This window comes from Musca autumnalis, unplaced genomic scaffold (genome assembly GCF_047663935.1).
Source record: "Musca autumnalis isolate F117 unplaced genomic scaffold, ASM4766393v1 scaffold_2, whole genome shotgun sequence".
Classification (NCBI taxonomy): domain Eukaryota; kingdom Metazoa; phylum Arthropoda; class Insecta; order Diptera; family Muscidae; genus Musca; species Musca autumnalis.
The window spans coordinates 96,977,951-97,005,624 of NW_027411755.1; the positions used below are offsets into that span (position 1 = coordinate 96,977,951).

At 33.1% G+C, this 27,674-nt stretch overlaps 1 protein-coding gene across 6 annotated transcripts in view; it reads right to left on the minus strand.

Annotated features, from left to right (window-relative positions):
- The window catches only part of LOC141394327 (uncharacterized), a 387,129-nt gene that overhangs the window by 210,114 nt on the left and 149,341 nt on the right, over positions 1-27,674 (minus strand). Inside the window, exon 1 of one of the 6 annotated variants that reach the window (XM_073968586.1) lies at positions 1,627-1,901. The exons of 1 other annotated variant lie outside the window; for it this stretch is intronic. The gene's annotated coding sequence lies outside the window, so the exon portion shown is untranslated. Of the gene's footprint in view, positions 1-834; positions 1,017-1,303; positions 1,902-27,674 lie in introns of those variants that run through there. 4 more of the 6 variants (XM_073968587.1, XM_073968588.1, XM_073968592.1 and 1 more) reach the window with 4 other exon arrangements.

The window sequence follows — 27,674 nt, forward strand, 5'->3', positions numbered from 1 at the left end:
GAATATTTCTTACGTAATTCCGCGTTCCTTTATTATTTGGAAATGGAATATAATGACATAAAAAGTAATTCAGATTTTACTGGCAGTCTCTCTCAAAAAGGGTATTCAAGCAAAAAATTTTAAAATATTTCTTAATGAAGTACTATTTTTAGTCCAAATACTTCAGAAAAATATAAGATTTCATTTAAAATTCAAAAGAAATATCAGAAAATGAGAAAAAAAAGTAGTAATTTGTTACTGTAGCTCAACAAATTTTAGTCGACCAAACCATTTCGGGGGGGGGCCCGGGCCCTCTGTGCCCCCCCCCCCCTGCGTACGTCCCTGAAATTTACGGTAGTGGATTTTGCCACTGTCCGTTTAAATGGACCCCCGATTCCGGAAAAAAAACTATAAGTTCTAAGAAAACAAGTTATTTTTTTAAATGCTTAAAAATTCAAATAAAGCTGAATTCAATAAAAATATTTAAATGTTCCAAATTTAAGTGGATTAATGGACGGACGAACACACATCTCAAATTCGCTTTATCTTGTAGATATATGAATTTTGGTATACCACATTGGGAGCCTACGACGAATATTTCACGGTGTTACATGAATTTTCGGAAAACAAACTTTCCACATTGTGGTGTAGGCTATAAATTTATTCAAAAGCATGTATTTTCGATATTTTCTTTATTCTCTTATCCGGGAAAATTGGCTATCCGTAATACCTACGGACCCGGCTATGACGGCAATATTGAAAGTTCATTTAAATTTACCTTACCGAAAGCACTTTTTTTGTTTTAATAATAACTTCAAAACTTTAAACTTGGATATTTTAATTGGCACTACATACATATCTTAGATGACACGAGATACATAATTTTTAAGTACAAAGTAGATGTTTCCATTTGTTTGAACATATAGACAAACAAATTCAGAGATTTTACAATTTAAAATTATAACAAAATTTCAGAAACCATGAACTTCAAAATGCTTAACTTTTCTGTACAAACGTTTTCCTTTCTCCAATACCCCGTACTGAAAATTTTAAATAGAGCACATATACATATTATATTCGGATACAATTTTGTATTATTAATAACATCAAGATATGATGTCAAATCATTTATCAAATTGTGTATTTAGAGACATCAATATTAAAATTTAAACACTTATTATTGTATTTTTTGGTGTAAACACAAGTTAACGCATGCTCTTCACGAGGTACATGTAGATAACATACATACATATTCAACTTTTTTCAATAAATAAATAGATTTGTATGTATATATATATATTTTTTTTGTCATAGAATTTCTCACATTTTTACAGACATTTTTAGCAATTGGCACATTGAACACTTTCTATAGCAGATTAGAATAAAATCCAATGCAGATATAGTCGTAAGTTTGTCACATAGTATCTCATTTTAATTATCTGGATATATAAAGTTGATTTGAATGTCAAACACTAATAACACAAATTATTCACGGAAACTCATAACTCAATTTCGCTGTTGTTTGCAATGAATGATTCGATGTTAGGAAATAATTATTACACTTTCTTTACAAATCGACGGACAAATGCATATTATAATTAATATAACATCAATTTTAGTGACAAAGGCATGTATATATGTATGTACCTATATGCAAATTCCACTTTTTAATACTCCACTAACTTCTTCTGTATGATTCTGCGATTGAAGGCAAGAATACTATTTTTTCTTCTTATTATTATATCTTCAAATGCAATTTTTGATTACTTTTCACACTACCGATAAACGAATAAATTTTGTATTTTTTTAGTACTATTATTAAATGTTTGTTCGTGAATAGATTTAGAACGATTTTATTGCCGTTGTACAATAATATATTCTTTTGTATATGTATTCGTATACATACTACATGAAAATATGCTGGCCGTAAAGCTTTAAGCTCAATTGCAAAGTTTCGATGGTGAGCTTTTTCGATGGAACGTTGCCACCTATGTTTCTCTTAAGCCACACGCTGAAACTTTCATACGAAACTTTCCCATTATTTTGGCATTCTTAGGTCGACTTCCCCATTACAGTAATTTCATAAAATTACTTTTGTATAGAACTCGATCTATGAACGCCAAAATAATGGGAAAGTTTCGTATGAAAGTTTTAGCGTGTAACATAAGAGTAATACAGTAATTTCATAAAATCACTTTAGTATGGAACTCGATCTATAAACGCCAAAATAATGGGAACGTTTCGTATGAAAGTTTCAGCGTGTAGCTTTAGAGTTTGTTCTCAATAAACAGATGTTGTGTTATTTCAGACCATACTAAGTGTACTAAGTGTGCACATACATTCACATACATTCATATACATGATACAATTTTCGAATACACCAAGCTTATTAATACAGTCGAACTTCTCAATAACGTACATGCTGCTGAGGAATAACGAATGATTACTTTTATAAAGAGTATTCGTATGAGTACACGTTGAGGAATGTTTAATTGATAAATAAGTAATAAAATATAAACTTAAATTGGGCCTTCTCATAAAATTATCCAGTTAATGTAATAAATTAATATTTCGTTTGGAATCCTGTGCTCCAAGGATAATAGTAAAATGTCAAGGTTTTATTCGATATTCAATAGACTATAATTAATTTTAGAGTCCCGGAATCTCCTTAAGAATTTAGATCTCATAATCTGAATACAACAAATATTTGCAAAAAAATTACTTGTGAGCGTCAAAATAAACTTTACACCTCTCAACAATTTTTTAAATACATTGTTACATCGACATAGGGCTAATATACATACATATAAAATATAAATGTAACTTTTTTAAGTATTTAGTGGTGAATTAAAATCAAGAAAATATTCGGAACTTCCATAGTTGCATTAGGGAAAAGATAATGATTTAACAAAATAACTCAACATTTTTTTAAGTTTACACTCTTGCCAAACGTTATATCGTGTCAATATGAGTGGAAGATACTCGGGTATGTTCTGAGACACATTTCACCTCTCACCTCAAGCATTTTGTTCTCCCCATTGTGCATTGTGTACTCTTCTTTTTAAATACCCTAATGAATCTTATTTGAAGTCACTATAAGCAGATATATAACTGAAAATAAAATTTGTTTTAGACTAAAAGCTTCTACGATGATTAAGTACATTATCTCGATTTTCTACATATATTGTATAAAAATGACAACTAAAATCCGCTGGATTTGCTAAATGAAGTATATTCTAAACGGAGTATAAGCTTTGGAACCACACGACATATCCAAAATTGCATAATCTTTTCTTTCTCACTAAATTCATCATATATATATGGTAATATTCAAAAATGTTTTACAATCGTTGAAGTTGAGGTTCACCTTTTATTAAGTCGCGAACTATCAATATATTTTATATAATATGAATATATTTATATTAACTGAAGTGTTTTAGCCGGGGTCTCATAATATAGACCATAATAAATAAATTACGTGGAAGCTGTGTTGGTGGTAATATAAAAAATGGGTACAAATGTGTTGAAGTTAGCAAGTTTTTTGGTGTTTTTTTTCTTGATTTCTGGTCAAACCAGGGAAAATTCAGACCTGAGCTCAAAGAAAGAATTGAAGAATATCCCTTGGGCAACATGGTTCTAATGTATGACTTCTCGATATATACAGTGCACCCCCCTTAAATTGATGGGTTTTTTTGAATTTTTCTTATAATAGGAGGGCGCAACCAGATAATGACCTAATCTATTTATTCGATTGTAGAACTCGTGATTCCACGTCGTTTGATGTACATCATATGAGTGTGTTCCGTACAGCTCCCTAGTAATAGGAGTCCAAAGTCGAATTTTTGGTGCGTAAATTTTCTTTAAAAACATATTTTTTGGCTTCAAAATTTACAACTGTGACTCAGGTACCCTTGAACCCCGCGTGATTTTAGTTTTTTCCCACTAAAACCGCTGATATAGATACCCTGAAAATAGGAAAATAAGCTAAATTTTATTTTGTCTAATCCGCATACTAAACCGCGATTTCCCTTAAAATTTTTTACATAAATTGAATCCTTTATACGCGATTATAATATTTGTCAAAAAGGTGTGTCATAAATTACAGAGATTCAGGAGTAGTATTCGTGTTTAACCAAAAATAGAATCAGGTAGCACATCCGCGGTTCTTGACGAATCTGTATAAAATTTGTCTTATTGACGTATTTTTACCAGGGGGTCACTGAAATCGGATGCGCCTTATAATCATATGAACATCATGTTATTTTTACCCACATGAAGCATTTTGGTGTAGTAAGATGCAACATATTGACAGAGATGCACTTGCTCTATGCGAAAAATCACATGCGCCTCAACTGATTTTAACTATTTCGCGCGTTATACGGTTTTTAACTTTTATGTTTGTTCTTTGATTGCAATATCAATATCACTCTTTATTTCCTAATTCTATTGCTTATCACACTAAGCAAATATACATTCACGATAAACTATTTTTCTTGAAGAGGTTTTAGCAAAATAATTCAGGTTTTGTTTGGAAATTTAGCGAAATAGTAGAATAACTCCCAAAAATGTTCTCAAATTTTTCGTATTAAACCAAAAAATATATTCTTGAAATAATGTTCCAACAATAAACTTTTGTCTTTTGTTGTAGCTGCAATATGCAATTTAAAATCCTAATCTATAAAATTTTGGTCTCACATTTTTCTGGACATTGTCTAGATTCTGTACGTATTTTTAATTTATTTTTTTAGAGATTTTTATGGACTCTAGTTAGAATAAATAAAATTTACTTCAAGATTCCTACATTATTTTTTGATTTTCCGCGAAAATGAAAATAAATTTAGCAAATATTTAGGCGTCTACGGATAGATATTAAATGTTGTTACCGATTTATATATACATTTTGGTATTACAACACAAAGGGAATTTTTAAATATTTTTCTTTATAAGTGAATAAAACCCCCCCATAACTTTTGGGTGCAGCATCCAATTTTGTGAACGCGAACAGATTTGACCAGGATTTTTTTCTTAACCCATGTACCAAAAATCGTGAATGTGCATGTTAAATTTTTTTTTTAATTTATCCGATGGAATTGTAGAGGAAATTTGAAATTTACCATATATTTACCTTTTTTCAATATTTAAATGGAATAAAAGTCAATAATAGGTGAAAGGTCATTCATTTGTACAAAGGATTTTTTTATATCAAAGTATTTTTCAAAAAAAAAAAAAAATCTAAGTGGTTTGTGCGTAACCTTTTTTAATACTTAAGCAGAATTAACGTTATTATAGTCATAAATAGGCAAAAGTTCATTCAATGTGTGAAAATGATCAGGATTATTAAAAATTATAGTTTGACAAACTATATTTGCTAAATAACTACCAAAATGTACTTACAGAAAAAATTCGACAAAAAGTTGGAGTATTTTATGCAAAAATTACCCGAAAGCGATACCACTGGACTAATGGGGAAATATCAACGGATTACCCCAAAACACTCGTTGATTTATTGTTTGGAGGCTCGAATGTTATGAAAATATATTCAAAAACCAAATTATGCCTTTATTTTGCTAAATAAATGAAAAATTCTTACTTTCGGCAAAAGTGTAAACTTTGTTTTTGAGTTATTTTGTTAAATCTTCATTTATTCCCTAATGGAACTATGGAAGGACCTAATATTTTCTGGATTTTAACTCACCACTAAATACTTAAAAAAATTATATTTTATATGTATATCCCTATGTCAGTGTAATAATGCATTTAACAATTGTTGTGAGGTGTAAAGTTAATTTTGACGCTCACTGTACATACGTTTAATGACTGTATGATGCCAAAATACCCTTATTACGACACTTCTGGTGTGTACATAGTGCGATTTTGGCATGTTATACCTATGTCCGGTTAGTTCTTGAATTTACATAATGCTTCCAGTATAGTTTCTACCTATAACTACACCTTCAGGTCAATATATAACACCTTCTACGTTTTGGATCAACTTTTTTGTATAAGGGGACCAATTCTATTATCTTTCGACAAGTCACCAAGTAATTTTTTTAAGTCCTATAGCTTAAATATTTAAGTCGACGATAAGTACACGGTTTCACAACACCAAACACAATTCCAAAAACTTTTTGCAAAATTTATATGAAAATAAATATAATTTTTTCTGGAAATTAATGTTTACATAAAATTTGCCTATCCGTGGTATATATCGGATGGGTTTGTATAGATATATCGTTGTTAAACCTTTATTTATCATCTGTTTATGACCTCTGAGAGATTTGCTATAATTATATAATAATAATTCGTAATGTAAATGAATTGCGTTTTATTTTTATTTAAGTAATGTTCGTACCACTATAGTTCGATTTTCAAAAAATCTGCCATATCTCACCCCTACACTTCAAAAGTGAGCCACATTTTTGAGTTATTATAATTAAGGGCTATCTGTCCTCAGGAGGTAAAAGCATTCTTGTATAAAAATTGTCGCATAGGTCTACGTTTCAGAATAAAGAAAGATTTTTTGAAAAGCTAAAAACCTTCGCACACTGGACAAAATTCGAAAATGTGATGTTAACTTTTATATATGTTTACGTTTCTTTTTTACAGTAAACCCATCAGTATTGGAATTCTCTAACGCATTTTATATCGTTATAATTTAAATGCTTGCAATTTCGATAATTAACGAATTTTGTCGGTAAGTAAGCTAATAAAAAAAGTTGTCGCTAAGTCTTACCGATATCAACTGTGCTGCCAACTTTTATTCATATTTTTCATTTATAATGTTGTGTTTTAATTTTACCGATTTTTTTGGTAACCAAAAAATGCGTTAGAGAATCACACTACTGATAAAACGAATCTGAAAGAATTTTGTCGATATGTGCATCCATAATGATGTTATATCTTTTTAAATATGAAAAATATTTACCAGATAATCTAAAGCGATAATCATATGAAAATAACTATTTCCAAAAATTATGTTGATAATAATAAATGTTTTCGATGGGGATTTGATAGGCGGGCTATACATATAAATTGTTAGTACAATAAGTTGATATCAACTGGACATGGGCAAAGTATCGTTATCAAGAATTAAAAATTAAAATTAGATAAAAAATATACATTCTTAAAATTTCATAGAGCAGATCTTTTGATATCCACCTTGGCTCTTGGATTCCCTTAATTGGACATCTCTTCCGAAGCGAAATGTGTACAAATTTTCTGCCCATCCCTGCAACCTTCCGCTTCCTTTAAAATAGAAGGCGTTGACCAGGGTTAATGAATTTTTGTACAAGTACTTATGAAGGTATAGGAATGGTTCATATCGGTTCAGATTTGGATGTAGCCCCCATATATTTTTCCCCGATTTTGCTAAAACTCGGTTAATTTTAATTGAATAGCCGTCAAATTTGATATGCGCTATTTCAATTTCACCGATTGCGACAAAAGTCGGTTCGGATTTGGATTAATATATATTATCGACCGATTTCATGTATTTGATACACTAAATATTGATTAAATTTGGAAATGTGACGTAATTATTCGTAATTGGTAGAACAAAATTGGATGAGTTATGTAAAACATTCGGGAACATGTGTAATTTATATCCAAATCTTAACAGATTTTTGTCGAAATACGCACAGACTAGCCAATTTCATTATAATCTGATATTGAAAGAGATCGAACATAAAATGCATGATTTTTATACCTATGTATATTAGTGTAATACGTATATAAATGGTGGCTATATCCAAATCTGAACCGATTTTTGTGAAAATCGGTAAATCTGGGAAAGATATATATGGGAGCTACTTTCAAATCTTAACCGATATGGACCAAAGTTGAAATTTTTGTTCCTATGCCATCATAAGTACTTGTGCCAAAATTCAACAACTTAGGTCAACTCCTTCTATTTTTGTCCATTTTTGTATGGAATCGGCAACACTGTGCGTCGTCGTGTTCGCTTAAAACCAATGGTACAATACTAGACCAAAATCTAGTACCTTATCTCACATTTTACAGTTTTAGTCTTACTTTTTCGCCCAATATCTATTGTATTACATGCATAAACATGTCATACATTTTAAGTGGGAATTTTCGGAATGGTTATGAAAATTCCCGCTAATCCCAACAGTGATTCTCATATCAAATTTTGGATTTACCAGTTCATACAGGTATTACATTCCAAATTTCAGAATTTGTACTCATTTCAAGAAAACCCCTTTTGTTATCGATTATACAATACCAAATGGCTTCAAAATATTGCCTCCTTATATCAACCCAACATACCAACCCCGATTCTCATTTACAGCCCTATCTGCTCCCCAAACCCAATTATAGTACCAATTAGTACTATACATAAAAATACCTAGGTACGAATTTTTTAAACCTTCTCGAAATATTTAATACAAATTGTACCACATTCTGTAACATTTAGTACTTTTCATAGCATATATTTTCAAAGCCACCTCCATAGCTCTGTTCCTTTACGTTCAAGAATCTTCAAGTTTTACCACTTTTTACTCGAAAAGCGTTCCTTTACTTCAGACACCATACAATTCATATTGGACGCGTTTATGCCATTTTTGCTATTTTTGCCGGTTTTACCATTTTCAGAAGTAAAGGAACAGACCACATACATATCTTAGCACCGCACACCAACAGTGACTCTAAAACTACCTCAGTCCTGCACTACAGCAGTAATCTTAATTTTAAATTTCTGGATTCAAATGCTATCCGTTACCAAATCAAAATTGTACCAATTTTAGTACGATTTAGTCCTTTTCAATAACAGAGACGCTCATTCCAGCTCCACCGGTTCGCCAAATACAAATGGTACCATTTTTTGAACATTTTAGTACTTTTCGTACCCTTCTATTCGAATTTCCAAAAACCCAGCCTTATCTGACCCCTTCGGACCAAGAGTGATCCTCACCTAAAATTTCAAAATTCTAGCTTCAACGCCCTGGTTGATTATCAGTCAGTCAGTGAGTAGTCATTATTACTCAACTCTTTTATAAGTATAGACGATATTTTCGGCCGTTGTAATGTATTCGCTGAAATGTGAAACGATAATTGGTATAGAAAATTCCCAATTTATATTGAAATCGGTTAAGATTTGGGTTTAGTTTCCACACGCAGAAAAATATATATTAGAAATATGTTTGAATCAAAACAAATATATGTTTGCAACCTTTTTGTAACATATATCAATTTTATTTGTTTGGTTACCAACATATTTGTATACCCTCCACCATAATATGGAGGGTGTATTTAAATTTGTCATTCCGTTTGTAACACATCGAAATATTCATCGGAGACCCCATAAAGTATATATATATTCTTGATCAGGGTCAAATTCTAAGTCGATATAACCATGTCCGTCTGTCCGTCCGTCCGTTGAAATCAAGAATAAGCTCGCAATTTTTAAGATAGAGCTTTGTAATTTGGTATAGAAGTTTCTAATACTCCTAGGATGTTAGGTATGGGCTATATCGGTCCACGTTTTGATATAGCCCCCATGGAACGGTACCTCCCGATTTTCGGTATTTTGAAGGTTGTTGCCTCAATATTACTCCGAAATAACTAAAATTTGGTATTTAGTTTTCGCTGGGGTATAAAACTTTCCCCCAGAATTTTGTCGGTATAGGTTCACGCCTTCATATAGCCTCCATAGAACGGTATCTCCCGATTTTCGGTATTTTGAGGTATGTGGCCTTAATATTCCTCCGAAATGGCTAACATTTGGTATTTAGTTTTCGCTGGGGGTATAAAACTTTCCCCCAGAGTTTTATCGGTATAGGCCCATGCCTTCATATAGCCCCCATAGAACGGTACCTCCCGATTTTCGGTATTTTGAAGGTTGTGGCCTCAATATTCCTCCGCAATGGCTAAAGTGTGGTATTTAGTTTCGCTGGGGGTATAAAACTTTCACTCGCAATTTTATCGGTATAGATCGACGAAATTTGCTAAACATTGGTAATTAGTCTTCTTCATAAACGAAAGTAAACTAATTGTTCCATTTTACTTCAATATAACTCGTGGTGGAGGGTATAAGAAGTTCGGCCAGGCCGAACTTAACGCCGTTCTTACTTGTTTATGTTAGAACATATTTTTATGGATGTATTAATACATTTAGTAATAAAGAGCTGTGTGTATGGCGCATTCTTTCTTCAGTTTCCCATAGGCATTCGTTGAGTGAAGACTGCAAAGTGAGTGAATAAATCAGTGTTTTGGGTTTTCTTAAATTAATGGTACTTTTGAGTAAATCAAATGTCCAATACATTTTATAATTGGAAATTTTATAATTGAATAAAAAAGGTGAATTGCAATATTTTATTGAACAAAGAAGAAATCAAATTTAATATTGGTAATAACATTAATACATTTTTCATATACATACATACATAACTACAAGCATATCGCTCATGTACTCAAAGAGATGTGCCATCTCAACAAATCCAATTTCGAGAAAAACGCGTTTAAGTTGGCGATTGATATTTGACTTCCCAATTAAATGGATTACACTGTGCCACAAATTGGAACTCAAGGTCTGTGCGGTGGAAAATTCCTTTTGGAGATGAAAGCCCTTAGTGAGTATATTTGGAAAAAGGAAATTTTCCCCATAGGTCAAGTTTCTGAGATATCGCGCGATGAATTTTTTTGAATTTTCGCCTGTGATGCTTGAGAAAATTGCTTTATATCTCTGTTTGCCGTTATTGTAGCTTCATTTTGAGATTACATGTCTTCAGTCAAATCGAATGGCGAATCTTTTTGTAGAACATTTCATTCTTCTAACTCAATTCCTTTCATGTCCTTTTCGTCCTTTCTTTCTTGAACCGTAGTAAAAGTACCACAAGATGAGATTTTACAGCATCCAAATATTACACAAAAATCTTGCTCAGAGAATTTTAGGTATGGTTCTCATTGACAACTAATCAATATTGTCACGTTTTCATTGTCTTTTTTGACATTTACCCGGTTTTTGTTCAGAAAAAACCTATGTTTTGTTTTTCTGTATATTCGTTATTTGTTATGTATTGGTAGGTAGACATACCCATTGGTTATCGCTTATATTGACATCTGGGATGTATCTGAAATATTTACCATATATAGCTCCCGATATGCTGAACACGTTAATGACAAATTTTCTTGGAGAATAGATCCGGTTACCTAATATTTTGAACCGGATATAGCGATATAAAACCCACATTTTTTACCGATTTTAAGTAACCGATTAAGGTTATATGTATACCATTAGAAAGCTAATAAAATTGCCAATCAGGGAAAATACATTTTTTTGACAGCACCTTACCTGAGTTCGGTGCTAAAACAAAAAACCCGTATTCTTGAACCGTTTTTAAGGAAAAATATCACTGCGCGTAAATAAGAAGATCAAAGCTTGGTGGGTGAAATATTTTTTTTGCCGATGAAAGTGGATGAAGTTAATATTATGAACCCGGAAGGACAGTAATGCCGTAGGTCAAACTTCTTTGAGTTATGCCACTCTTTGAGTAAATGAGCGATATATTCGAAAAATGGATGTACCTATTTATTACATTACTAGTGGACCCGACCGACTTCGTCTCGCAGACGCGTATTAAAATTGAAGATTTGAGATCAAACATTGATTACTCGTATATGATATTGAAATCACGTTGCATAGTCCAAATGCACATTGCTATTAATTCTTTGATTTGAAATATGTATTTAAGACGATGTTGAATGTTTGAAGCACTAATTGCTACTTCGAGTAAATTGTAAATTGTGCTGTATGAAATCAAAGTAATATCTTCTAGTCCTCATACATATATTTAAGAATCGTGATACTTCACTAAAATAAAGCGAACTATTGTGCGGAGCAGTTATGTTTGAAACCACGTTGATGGGGTACGTGATTGTGTACCCAGTGCCGTAGGGATGGTGACGTTCTTAAATATACATTTTCAATGATTGTTGACAACGCTTTGCAAAAACCAATCTGGAGTGTGTGAAATTTCAAGTGGGGGTTATAGTATTCTGTTAGTAGATGAAAACTCCTGTAGGGTTTTGGGTTCTCAGCCCAAACTTTGCTTAAGAGCTTTTTAGAACCCCTTATATATAACCTTAACCAAAGGCAATGGATCCCCAATAGATGGCGCTATACTTCCCAAGTTTAAGCATGAAGCTTTGCAATTTGATTCAGACCTTTGGATTACATAAAGAGTTACTGGGTCAACGGGTCATGTCACTCGACTTTTTGGTATAGCCTCCAATAAGGGTAAACCCCGAATTCGAGCATTTTTACGTTTTTCCCATAATTCCTAAATAACTTCGCCAAATGTTGGTATTTTGCCTTCTTAGGGATTTGGATCTACAGACCTTGTACCATCACCTCCATTTGGAATTTACCACATTCCATACCAAATCGGTTCGGAACGTGGTCGTTTATACCAAAGGATTCTATCAAATTTCAAAGCTTTATCTTTAATCTTGCGAAGTAAAGCGCTATCTGTTGCAGACCAATTGGCTTTGATTAAGGGTATATAAAAAAGTTTGTCCTGAGAACCCGACTAACCGAATTCTATCAACCTACCTCAAATTCCCGCAACCCATATCATGACCTGAAAATTGGGCAGATTGTAATAAAACTATCGGTCTGTTTCATAACTGCAAGTATCTACTAATTCTAACCATTTTTTCTGATATCGTACAGGAAATATTTTAATCGTAGTAAAAAATTGTAGTTTCTTAAAGGTAATACATAAGTTTTAATAAAATCAAAATTCCAAAAAAATTACATTTGGCGTTTTTCGAAGTTTGAAGGTCCCACCAATCTGGCTGTGTCTTGCTACATTTTCCAATCAAAATTGATATTTGCTAGTGGTATACAGATTTCTTGCAAGAGATTTTCGAAAGGCCCACATTTTTAAGCGCAGGGTGGGCCCCCCTTTACTCAACTATTGTCTTGAGGAACCTGAAGAAAAAAATTTTTGTTTGGATCCAAGCATATTTCTAACATATACATATTTTTCTGGGTGTACGTCAAATAAATCATAGTTTTAAATCCACTCGATTTGATTTGACATATACGGTATGGAATTTACATTCCAAATCAAGTGGATTTCGTAAGTCTAAACGTACCATTACTCTTTTTTATATACCTTAATTTTTTCTACTAAAAATATTTGTTTTTTTATTATATTACATGTAATCTATTACGTGTATGAAGGTGTAAACAATAATATCTATCTACCAAGCAGGATCATAGGAAAAGTTTGGAGTTTCAATTAACTGACATAATTTCGTATATGCATTTATCTAATGAAGTGCGATATATATACTGTTACCAAGCTTTGCCTTCGTCTGCCACAAAAACAACATCCTAATACGCCTGAAGATCGGCTTCACCACCCGTGAAACATAGCGTAATGGTTGGATGCGTGGGACTTCGGTAGACTCCTAATTTTTCAATGTATCTCTTAGGTCTAACAGCTCAACTCGAAAGAGAATTAATAAAATATAACACTATAAATGACCTTCGCCTTAATAAGGCAAAAATAAAAAATAATTTCAGCATGAGCCAGGCTGGGATTCGAACCTGGGTCTCCGACAACTGAGTGTCAAGGTTGCCGGCGTCTTAGCGTTCTGAGCCACCATCAACTTGTCAAAACTTTAGTAGACAATAATTTATGAGCAAAAAAAATCTTCTGATATAGAAGAGCAATTATTAATGGCCTAGGAATAAAACTTTCCATAGTATTTGTGAACATTGAAAATGGGATTACCAAGCAGGACTATAGGAAAAGTTTGGAGTTTCAATTAACTGACATAATTTCGCATATGCATTTATGTAATGAAGTGCGATATATATACTAGTTACCAAGCTTTGCCTTCGTCTGCCACAAAAACAACATCCTAATACGCCTGAAGATCGGCTTAACCACCCGTGAAAGGTAGCGTAATGGTAGACTCCTAATTTTTCAATGTATCTCTTAGCTCTAACAGCACAACTCGAAAGAGAATTAATTTAATAATATCTATCATCCATAACAATGTAAACGAACTATGTTTGGTGTTGTGAATGTGCGTAAATAAATTTTAACAACATTTGCACATTTTTCCTACAAAATTCCCGTACTTCAAAAAGTTCCAAAACTTTCACTTCTCTTTAAAAAGTTTTTACACGACAAATTTGGCCAAAATTATTACTGGCTTCTGATTGGTTGATACGTTAATTTTGACATTTCTTACAGATTTTTCAAAACAAAATTTTTTGTTTAAATCATTTTTGACTCTTCCCTCTTTTGCTACTGTTGTCATTAAAGAGATACATACTGGAGCACACTATTATGAATCGTTTGCAATAATTTTGTTTTTGTATTTTTCATTGGAAAAAACGAAACGAAGTGAAATATAGTTCCTTTTTTAATGGTAATAAAATATAATTTAAAAAAATTAAGTAACAGTGTTTTATTTATAAATGCACTTAAAAGTAGAAAATAATTTTTCATGATGGAATCTCTCAAATAAAAAGCTTGCATTTGAATTAGAAATTGTGACAATATTGAACGGCAAGCGTTTTATTTGAGAGATTCCATCATGAAAAATTATTTTCTACTTTTAAGTGCATTTATAAATAAAACACTGTTACTTAATTTTTTTAAATTATATTTTATTTTTAACTTTTTAGTAAATACATTTTTTTTGACCACTGAGAACAAAATTATAGTCAATTTAGGCCGAAAATTTAGATAAAACCTTTAAAATGCCGGAAATCGTGTAGTACCGTTATATAAGGGCTATAACAAAACCTGGACTTATGTCCATAATTTTTGGTGGGGAGTTTCTGTACCATTGGGGACTCCAAATGCCAAGTTACAGCCAATTCTGGCTCAAAATTAAGATAAAATCCTTAAGACACTTGAAATCGGGCGGTACCGCTATATGGGGGCTATTCCAAAATCTGGACCTATGTTTATAATTTTTAATGGGCACGTTTCTGTACCATTGGAAACCCTAGTTATCAAGAACAGCCAATACGGGCTTAAAATGACGATAAAATACCTTAAATCGAGTGGTACCGCTGGATGGGAGCTACAGGAAAAAATGGACCCATATTGATTTTGGTTTCATATTCATGTATTGTCATCCAAATCTGAAAAGTGTACAAAGTTTTAGTTCGATTGGTCAACTACAACTGTGTGAAAAATGAGTTACCAGATTTGAAAAGCAAATTAGATAAAAAACTGTAAAAATGGACGAATATTGGTTTTGATTTCATATTCATGTATTGTCATCCATATCTGAAAAGTGTGCAAAGTTTTAGTTCGCTTGGTCAATTACAACTGTGTTAAAATGAGTTACCAAATTTGAAAAGCATGTAAAATTGAACACTGTACAACACTGTAAAAATGGACCAATATTGGTTTTGATTTCATATTCATGTATTGTCATCCAAATCTGAAAAGTTTGCAAAGTTTTAGTTCGATTGGTCAACTGCAACTGTGTAAAAAATGATTTAACAGATTTGAAAAGCAAAATACGGGAAATCGGGTGGTACCGTTATATGGGGGCTATAGGAAAAAATTTACCCATATTGATTTTGGTTTCATATTCACGTATTGTCATCTAAATTTGAAAAGTGTGCAAAGTTTTATTTCGATTGGTCAACTGCAACCGTTTTAAAAATTAGTTACAAGAGTTGAAAAGGGGGTTAAGATAGACACCGTTAAAACACTGTAAGACTGGACCAATATTGGTTTTGATTTCATATTCATGTATTGTCATCCAAATCTGAAATGTGTGCAAATTTTAAGTTCGATTGGTCAACTGCAACTGTGTGACAAATTAGTTACCAGATTTGAAAAGCAAATTAGATAAAACACTGTAAAACAGTGTAAAAATGGACCAATATTGGCTTTGACTTCATATTCGTGTATTGTCATCGAAATCTGAAAAGTGTGCAAAGTTTTAGTTCGATTGGTCAACTGCAACCGTGTTAAAAATGAGTTGCCAGATTTGAACTAAACACACACCAAAGCAAGTTAAATAATACACTGTAAAAATGGTCAAAATTGCTCTCATAAAAAATTTTACAGCAAAGAAAAGCAACGCAAAACATATAAATTCAATTTTCTTCTTTCATTTCACTGTTTTTAATTTTGTTTTGTCAGCACCCGCTTTTTACGTTTGTTTTTGTGTTTTCTTTGCTTTATTGTAAAATATTCATCAAGCATATGTCGAAAAATCGGTTCGACCATTTTTTTTCGTTCGTGCCCACGACTCTCACACCCGCCCCGCCGACCGAGGGGGTCACCTCCCCGTACGTAGGGAGCGTACACACCATGGACCGGTCAATGGCGGGTTTGTTGTGGAATAGTGCTACCGGCTACAAATCATATCAGCCGATATAAAAATTTATTACAAACTACGACATCAACATAATTTAATTAATTAGGAAAATTAATATTTATTTATATTTTAGGCTCTTTAGGCTGAATACTACTGGTTCCGCTGAGGGAGATCTAGTGTAGATATACATGTGCCGAACTGAAGTGTTCTAAAGAGGCTCAAGTAGCTTACAAAACAATAGATTCTAAACTATGTTACTAAAAATTTAAATGCTACATTAAAGAGGATTGGCAACCTGCTTGTTTATACATTATGAATGCAATATTAGTTTTTTTTAATATGTAATGGTTCAGTTATAGATATCGTATTATAAATGTTATTAACTATGTATATCACACAATGAATGTAATGGGTTATTAGCTTCATAATTAGTTTTCACAGTTGGCAAATTAATTAGCAAGAAATTACGGGTTATACGTGAAGAAAGATTAAATCTTATTTCTCCTAACAAGTACGGACAGTCAATTAAGCCTCATAGCAGTTTAATAAAAAATTGCGCTCTTAGTGTAAATCTTTTTTTTCAAGAGTAGGGAGATCAATTAACATTAAACGGCTTTCATAAGGTGGGAGTAGCACGGTCGTGTCCCAATGTAGACCACGCAGAGCAAACAGAAGGAATTGGATTTGAATCGACTCAATCTTATCAGAGTATAATATGTAATAAGGGCTCCATAGAATACACCCATATTCCAGAACTGGGCGGACAAGGCTAACAAACAAACGTTTCGTAACGTATGGGTCATCAAATTTGTTAGACCAACGTTTTATAAAATCCAATAATGATTTAGCTTTATTAACACAAGATTCAATGTGCAAATTGAAACGCAATTTATGATCTTGTAAAACACCTAGATCTAGTAAAGTGTTAACGTTTTCCAATTGATGTGAACCAATATAATAATTGGAGAAAAACGGATGTGATCTAGATAAGGACAATTTTTTACACTTTTTGAGATTCAAAGTCATCCCATTTGCGTGACACCAATTAGTAAGAAAGTGAAGATCATATTGTAGATATTAGGGTTATGACTTTTTGACATTTTTTCTCAAAAATGATATCCTGTAGCAGGGATGAATGAACTTTTGCCTAATAATCACTACGCTATCGTGTATTCCATTGAAATGTAAAAAAAGTTCACGCACAAATCGATTTTAAAAATATATTTTTTTGAAAAAATGTATGAAATCAAAAAAAATTTTTTTTCAAAAATTATTTTTTGTTGCACGAGTGAATAAATATAAACCTACTTATAACTATGATAATGTTTATTTCATTCAAATATTGAAAAAGGTCATGCACAAACCACTTTGAAAAAATTTAAAATTGTTTGTTTTTTGTTAAAAAATATATCTTTAAATAAAAGCGTTTACGACATTTTTTACGATTCTCAGAAAATTAGTGAGAAATAAATGTTATGTCAGTTTAATCATCTCATGTGACTCTGAAGTTTGTTTTCAACTGTATATCTGCTTACAGTGACTTCAAAAAATGTTCCATAATTTTGATGAATTCAAATTTTAAAATCATTTTGTGCTTGAGTTTTTTTCACCGAATCACCTTATAATTATGATTTTATGTAATCTTATGGCAAAACTCATCACGCTATGATACAGGGATATGAGGTTGTAAAAAAGTCATAACCCTAGTAGATATATTGAATTACTTAATGAATTGAATTGAAAGGAGAGCTTAACATCGTCAGCATCCATTAAAATTTTGCAGTAACGTATAGCTTAAGGAAGATCTTTAATATAAAGTACAATTAAAAGTGGGCCCAGGTGGCTACCTTGCGGCACACCGGAAGAAACGAACAAGTCCTTGCAAAATGACTCGTTAAATAAAACTCTTTGGCTGCGACCTTCTAAATAAGATATCAAGCTTATAAAGCAAATGTTTATGCACAACGGTATCAAAGGTTTTACTAAAATCGGTATATATAACGTCTGTCTGTTGTTTATAAAAAACCCTTTATAGACATGAGTTACAAACTCCATGAGATTTGTAATTGTAGATCCACCCAAGGCATATTTATAGAAGGTAGAAGTGACAATCAGCTGTATTCTTACTTTTTTGTAAATTTAATTTTCAAAATGTAATAGTATCTACTCAAGAAATTTTAAACATCGAAACGTGTAATAAAACTGACCTACGACAGTTCTGAATGCTTTATATTTACATTGTCATTCAAATTTGTTCTATTTTGGAGGATTTTCAAAATGTATTTATGTTTTTCCTGAGAAAATTTTTGGAACAACCATGTTGTTTTTGTAAATTTGTTAGTTGTTGTAATTCATGCATATACCTTCTATAAATTTACATTGGATCCACCTTTCTGGAATCCATGTTGAAAAGGTGAAATTAGAGATTTAAAAAAATGAGAAAGTCTTAAGAAACTAAAAGTTCAAAAAGTTTGGGATAGCACTAAGTTTTGCAGTTTTGCTATACACCTATCATTTTCAACAAAGCATCTATTACCAGATTTGTGAAGTGGAATAATGAAGCTCGATCTCCAGAATGTTGGAAAGTAACCTTTATTAAATGAATAATTTAAGATTTTCGTGAGAGGCAAATAAATTTAATTGGCGCAAGATTTAAGAATGTAAGTAGGAACCAGAGCTCCGATTTGCTCGTTTTTACTCGCGAGTGAAAAGTACTCGCGAGTGGGAGTACTCGAAGAGTGCGAGCAAAAAGTCAGATTTGCTCGTTTTTACTCGCAAGTGAAAAGTACCTGCGAGTGGGAGTTCTCGAAGAGTACGAGTTTTAAAAGAAGTTTACTCTCCACTCTTTTGTTTTATTTGCGAGCACTCGCGAGTACTCCTGGTTTAAAAATAAGAGTGGGAGTGAAAATACGAGTTTACTCGAAGAGTAAAATCGAGTAGGAAAAATGTATTTATTTTTTGACCGTTTGTGTGTTCGTGTGTCTGTGGTAGGGAACAGTTTTTGATGTTGCTGTGGACTAAAGGTAAAAAGGGCAAGTTGTTGGGAGGTTCGAGGAGGGTGGTCGGAAGTTCGGAGGAAGGTGCTCGGAGGTTCGGAAGTTTGGAGGAGGGTGGTCTGAGGTTCCGTACAACCTCCTCCGAACTTCCGACCACCCTCCTCCGAACCTCCGACCACCCTCCTTCGAACCTCCGACCACCCTGCTTCAAACCTCCGATCACCCTCCTCCGAACTTCCTAACCTTCGTCAACCCTCCTCCAAACTTCCGAATCTCCGCCCACCTTACTACCTACCACCTTCCTCCGAACTTCCGACCACACTTCTCCGAAACCCTCCTTCGAACCTCCGACCACCCTCCTCTGAAACTCTGATCACCCTTTTCGGAATTTCCGAACCTCCGACAACCCGCCTCCAAACTTCAGAACCTCCGACCACCCTCCTCCCAGCCTCCTACCTACCACCTTCTTCCGCATCACCCTCCTCCGAACCTCCGAGCACCTTCCTTCGAACCCTCCTCGGAACTTCCGAACCTCCGACCACCCTCCTCCGAACCTCCAAACTTTTGTACAACTTGCCCTTTCTACCTTCAGTCCACAGCAATATCCAAAACTGTTCGCTACCACACACACGAACACAAAATAAATACATTTTTCTTACTCGATTTCGGAGCTCTGGTAGGAACACCAACTGGACGGGGTATGTTTTTTTTTGCGATCGTTCCCAACGCCACACTTTCCCGCCCCGCCGACCGAGAGGGCCACCTCCCCTTAACGTAGGGAGCGCGTACACCTCATATTCCGGAATATGGGGGGTTAGTAAACTAAGGAAAACCAGCCGGTTATAAAATTACATTTTAAAGACAAACACATCAAAAAATAAATAGATCTAATCTAACATATTGCCTGACAACTGTTGCAACAATACTAAGAACGTAGTTTTTTATGACATGCAGAGGTTCGGATAAAGACATTCTATTATATAACTTGTTATATTCATCACATAAAGATCGGAGTGGATTACTTATTTCATAATTAGATTTCGCTAACGTTAATTTAAGTGGTATGTAGTTTCGAGTACTACGTAAAGGTACATTAAAATTTATTTCGCCAATTAAAAAACTGTGATTCAATTTGTCCACGCAAGAGTTTAATAATGAATATAGATCTGAGCATTTGAGGAACGAAGTGACTTTAAGCCTGCAAGGACTTCATCTTCAGACAACAAAATGTGAGGTAATTAATTCAGCTCATCAATACTATAGTTATATTGTTTATTTAGAATTTTAGATGAATAGGAAGACTGAAAGAAATCGGCAAATATATTAGAGATTTCAGATTCATCCGAAGATTCTCTGCAACCAAATTTCATACAGCTTGGGAAATTATTAGCCGTTCTTTTAGAATTAACAAATTTAAAGAAGCTTTTCGGTTTAATTTTGAAATTCCTTCGCATTTTATCAAGATGATGCAGATAACAATAAGAATTTGCAGAATTTATTTATTTCGGGCTACAATGTAGTTAGAGTAATTCACTGTGGAGTTAATTTTTTTTAAATTTTTTGAAGCATCTACTTTTTAAGTTACGCAACCTCCTTAACGTCGCACAGTGCGAAATATGGGCACTTTAGTGGAACTTTACTCATAACTTTTAATGTGAAGAACGTAGGTTACTAACATTTTCCAAAAATGTTTCTTATAGTTGAGGGTCGTATGTGGATAAATATCGGCCACATAGACCTGCGGTTTCCTATAAAACCCACATATCGGTGGTGACCGTTTTTACGTATTAGGTTCATTTTTCAACCGATTTTGCTGAAAATTGGTATATTTGGGTTTCAGATGATGGAGAACATATGTACAAAATATTGTCAATATCTATTCGCGTATTGGTATAGTTCCCATTGAGCGGTACTAGCCAATATAACATATTTCATAGATTCCAAGCACATTTGTTTGTATTTTTGCATTTTATGTTCTCCGTAGTTAGAAAACCGTTTTTCCTCGTTTCGCTATACATAGCCCCAATATAAAGGGGATATTTAAATGGTGTTAGCTAATTAAAGCCCACCGAGTTTGGTGTCTTCATTAAATAGAAAATATTCTAAAAAACAATTCAGAGCATAGATCCTTGCTTTGGCCCCTCCCCCCAAGCATTCACATACATTAGTAAATGAAAATAAAAAAATTAATTTTTGAGATTTTTTATTTTTAGTATTGTGTCATTGATATAACATAAATTTTATAAATTGAACGTTTCGACTGAGGATATGTTTATATTATTACATGGTTCTGCAAATAAGTATATCACCTAAAAGCATCTGGTGCAACTATGCTTTGACTTAGGTACTTAACGATGTTCTGAGAATACTGCTCAAATTTGACAATTTTTTTCTATAAAATGTGAATGAAATTCGCAAGAATAGTCATAAAACTATTAAAAGCAAAATTTCTTAGTATTGGTGAACCCATTTTGAAATATAGATATAAGAATATTCCAATGACTTTCTGAAAAAGTCGCATATCTCTCAAATCTGCAGCTAATTTTTGGTTTGTTCATAGAAAAATATGCTACCTCTCAGAAAATGTGCGATTTTTTCTGCAATTCACCACAATACTTAAAAAAACCTCCAAAACTTATAAAAAAATAATTTAGTAGACTTTTAAAAAAGCACATTTTTGGGGAACGAATAACAACCAAACTAAATTAGATATTACAACACTATAAACGCCAAATAATTAAAAAATTGTCAAGAATTATAACACCGACAAAAAATATGGTCAATTAGCTTACCATTTGTTTGTATCACTATATTACTTAAGCAAAGCTAGAAGCAATTTTTAAGGAAAATAAATATTGTAAAACAAAGTGCAACTTTTAAGTGGATTTCTAGTTGTTTCGTGGGGTAAATCACAAAACTGAATATGAGGAATTTGTCGTGGGATACTTAGTTATGGATCCCAACAATAATATCGTTAGTTCTATGTACATTAATTTTTGAGTAAAGTTCCATTAAAGTTCCCATATTTCGCACTGTGCGTCGATGTGAACCAAGGAGGACCGTGATCGGAAACTTTCGTTATATACGGAGTTGTTTTAGCGAAGGCAGAGTTAAGGTAATTATAGAAATTAGAAACGCTTAAATCTATGCTATCATGAGTAACAAATTTTGTACTTAATAAAAATCTTGTACTTAATAAAATTGATTTTAGCCGACTAATATCTGTTTTTCCAAAATTAAATTTAGGATTAATATTACTCTTAGACCTAGGGGTCGGTCTAGAAATTTGTAGTTGATGTTTAACTGAACGTGTAGGGTGGTAAACATTTTCTGGCATTACAATAGGGAGACATCTATTCAATGAAACATTGAGTGTAGAAGAAAAAACTAGATCTAAAATCCGATTCTTTATGTTTAAAATATTGTTAACTTGGTAAAGACATTGACTAAAAATTAAGACCCAAAAATCACCCATTCCAGGGCTAGTTGCAGGTACTAAATCTATTCTATTGTCCCCAGGGACCCATGAGATATGAGGATGATTAAAATCACCCATACAAATAAATTCGGAGGTAGTTGACAATAAAGAAGAGACACTTTGAATTAAATTAGCATGTCTCAGATAAATATCGTTGCCTGAGTTTGTTGCAATATAGGAAACAGTTATAACGATTATATTCCCAAGATAACTCAATTTTACGCACAGAAAATCAGATGCTAATAACGGTATAGCAACTAACCCAGATAAAATAGAATTGTAAAATGCAATTAATACCACCACCAACCTTATTAAATCTATCTCTCCTATAAACTTGAAAATTTTCTGTTTGTTTTGTTTATTGTTGAAGATTCAATCTCATTTGATTGCGAGTTGAAGTATTCCCTCAATGGCCCAACTTCGCCGGGATGAAATCATGATATTGGTAGCGATCAGTAAAATTTTGCAACACTGACAGTTCGTTTTGAAAATGTTCGCAAAAAAATTCTGTTTCACTTATTTCAGGCTTCAACCATGTTTCTGTAAACACTACAACTTTATAATCGCAATAAAAACTCTTTAAATATAAACTACTGAGTTTAGTTTTCAAACCTCTTACATTTTCATATAAAAATGGCAATGACTCTAGTTTTTTGGAGCAGGCTAAAGAACAATCGGATTTATCGGAGTAGATCTTTCCTTGTAGACGAATTCTTTCACTGTAAAACTCGCTATCAACTATAGTAGGGAATAAGTCATTTGTCAATCCTAAAAGATGAAATATTCCGTGGTTGATGCGGATTAAATTTAAATACCTTTAAATCATTATCATTTAAAACATTAGATTTGACATAATTCCGAATATGATCAATTGAAGTAGCAGAATGTAGTCGAGATACAAATACAGTTTTCCGCGGCGCAACTACAATTAGTTGACCTAAGGTTAACGATGGAGGTTCTGGACCTGAAGGCTCGTGGAACGGAAGGCATGGGGGAAATACTTTACGAAACCGGAGGAAGGGGAGGAGATGGTGAAGGACTCTCAGTTGGAGTAGGTAAATTGGTCATAGGCTTATTGACGACAGAAATTATAGTATTTGTTTTATTAGAAGGTATAAGAGCCAAGGATGAAGAAGAATCAGGCAGAGTATTAACTACTGATGAGTTTTCAGAAGACTGGGTTATCGGGGTGATAGGTGGAGCTGGAGCTGAAGTAGCAATCGGGGAATTTAAATCAATTAGATTTTCAGAGGTGGAAATGGTATTACTAGCTGGTGATTTTTTCCTTTTCGGAGAATCAACTGAGTAATCAAAACTATTTAACATTTTTTCAATTTTTTCCAAATTATTAAAAAGCGGATTAAATTTCTTTTTTAATTTAGCAACTTCTGATTTGCTGATTTGGTTTCTTTAAAAAGACGAACGAAATTTATTTCTTTATCTCTACAATCAGGGCACGACCAACGTAATCACATGGATCTATCAGTAATATAATTAAATTGTTTACCATTAAACCCAGCACATTTAAAATGGGCATATCTCAGAAAAATTCCTAATACTGCATTCCCTATACAAACAAGCCATGGTGATATAAATAATATGCCTGAAAGTATGCTAAGGTATATATAGGTTAAATAATTACAGTTTGAAAAACACTGAAAGTTACCATTACGGCCTAAAACAATGTTATGAATGGTTTCAATAAAAAAATCTATCAAAAAGAAGGAAGAATAAAACAAAAGAATGAACTGTCAAAACCACAAAAGTAAATACTGGCAGCACAGGCACTACAAATAGAGTAATGAAAATTCACAACTTTATTTTAAGCACTAGTGTTTTAAAAAGCACTGAATTTAAAATACTTCACTGAAATTTGATGAAGTATCAAATAATTAGTATAAATATCACTATAAACACTTTATTAAGCACCGAAAAACTATTGAAATTATTTATTTTTTTAAATCGATACGAAAGCTCGCCCAAAACAGCAGAAATGAAGGGCAGTCATTTATTTTTTTACCCGAAGAAATTTGTTTGCTAGCCTGAGGGAGAAGAGAAATCAAGTTGTTTTCTCTCTCTTTTAAAAATTGCTTCCAGTTTTCGCATTGTATTTAAAAATGGTAACCTCAGGCACGTAAAGTAACACAACTAGTACGCACTGCAAACATTTACTTGATTAAAACAAGTATGTATGTATCCCAGTTGGAAATTGAGGATGGCGATTTCATCTTCAACAAAATTTGGAAATTGTTTTTATGCAAGACAGTGTCACCCAATTTGCCACTCTTGTGTATGTGGTGTGCCACATTCTCTACGAAAATGTCTTGAAAAAATATTTAAATATTTATTTTAGGAGGATACTAAAATTATCAGTTACCATGGCTTTCATACCAGATGACTTAGGTCTAACTGAACCAATATAATTACAGTGTTCTCAAAATCAAGGTATATTCATAAATGTGCACAGGTTGGATATAAATCATCCGAAAACTACTGACGAGTTTTACAAAATTATTTCAAGATTCATTAAATGAAATCAAATTATACTACAGAACATGTAAATGTAATGATTACAATAAAAAGCCAAAAATTTAATATTGGGAAAGGAGAAGTTTCTTAACTTTTGCTATATCTATTTAATAAAACTGAAGGAACGTTCGAAGTGAATCAAAAACTCGACCAATTTACAACCGATTGGTTTCGCGCCAAAGAAGGTTTTGGCATACTTAATATTTTAAAACAACTAAATTTATTCTTCTTCTGATACATACAAATTAATAGTATGTTCCGTATAGACTCAAGTAAGAATAGACTCAAGAGGTCGGCCAGGCCGAACCTTTAATACACTCCACCACGAGTTGTATTGAAGTAAAATGGAACAATTAGTTTCCTTTCTATGGGGGTATAGGAACCCGCGGACCTGCACTGATAATTCTTTTCTGGAAAATTTTAAAACCCCATGGAAGAATAAATAACAAATTTCAAAAACATTCAGCATCGATCACTTTAAACCTTTGAATGCCGATAAAGGTCCATCCTATAGCACTATGAAAAACTGGTTTAATGAATTCAATCGTGACCGACACTTGCTAAAAAACGAAGGTATTGTGAGTCATTCAAAAACTAGAAATTGTTATTGCATGAACATCTGTAGTGCGATTCTCTAACTCATTTTTTGAAATAAAAGTTGACAACACTGTTGCTATCGGTAGAACTTTTCGACTACTTTCTATTGGTCGCTAACTTACAGAATAATATCGTTAATTAGCGAAATTATAAGCATTTCAATTTTACCGATTTTTGTCGGTAACTCCAAAAATATGTTAGAGAATCGCACTACAGGCCACAAAATGGGTTTGTCTCGTTAGATCCAGCACAATTTGACAATCGCTCAAAAAAGGCTCTTGTGAATTGGTGCATGGAAATTGTAAATGAATACGATCGCGGTGCATCGAACGTCGTTTATATGATCGCCACAGACGACAAATCTTGGATCTAAGCGTAGGAACCCGAAACAAAACAGTAATCGACCGTGTGGTTGTTCGAAGGCAAGTCAAATCCAACGAAAGTTGTTCATGGAAAAACCACATCGAAGCAAATGGTCGCCTCCTGTTTCTTCGACAAAACTGACCCTGTGGCGACTATACACGCAGAGAAAAAAATATTATTGATCCAACAATATTCGAAGAGCAAAATATGTATTGTAAACCCAGCAAAATGTTCGATGCCAAAGATGTCATTCAATCATGGGTGCAAGTGATCTGGCATGGCATCTTTTTAGCATCTTCATCGATGAATTGTATATGAGCGTGGACCCCAAAAGATGCTATTCATTGTTGGATCCAAAGCATGTCATTTACACCAATGCCTTGACATCTCATTTTCACTAATGCTTTGGCATGTCATTTTCGCCAACCCTTTGCAATGACATTATCGTTACGACGAGAGTTTTAACAACGTTAGTTGTGATTTCGAGTCTCCGACAACATGAAGCCTATTTTAAATAATTAATCTTATATATTTAGAAAAATGTGTATAAACAAAAACACAAAATTCAAATCTATTGGATCGATGGAATGGGTTCAAATGCTGATGAAAAGATTGGACATTTCACGACTTCTTTGCATGGGTTCAAATGCTGGTGAAAATATCGGATCTTTCACGACTTCCTTTGCATTGGTTCAAATGCTAATGAAAAGATCGGATCTATTACGACTTCGTTTGAACCAATGCAAAAGATGCCATGAAATCACGTCATCGCATGGAACCCCTTCCTTCAAATTTTGCAGGGAAGGTATTGTTAGATTTCGTATGTAGTATTGTGACTCCAACAATCGTTTTTGTTAATTACAACAATTGTTTTTTGTCATATCCAACAATAGTTTTTGTCTGCTGGACAATATAATTATCTTTTCTTCGACAATTTTATTCTCTTCTCTCTCTCTCTCTCTTTCTGTATGAGTTCTTATTATCATTGTTTTTTATACCCTCCTACCATAGGATGGGGTTATAATAAGTTTGTCACTACGATTGTAACTACTCGAAATAATCATTGTAGACCCCACGAACTATATATTCTTGATCAGCGTGCAATTCTACATCGATATAGCCATATCCGTCCGTCTGTCCCTCTGTGGAAATCACTCTAGCGTCCGAACGGATTGACGTAGGTGGGAAAATCTATTATATGTACGCAGGACTTTTGGTATTGAAAGTGGGCTATGTAGGTCCACGCTTTCGTATAGCCCCCATACAAAATGACGCGGTGTCGTTTTAAGGAATTTTTAAGATATTTGTCCCATTTTACCACCGAATTGGTTGTAATTTGATATTTTGTGTCTCCAGAGGCCAAAAAACATTCCTACCAAAGTTGGTTTATATAGGTCCACGTT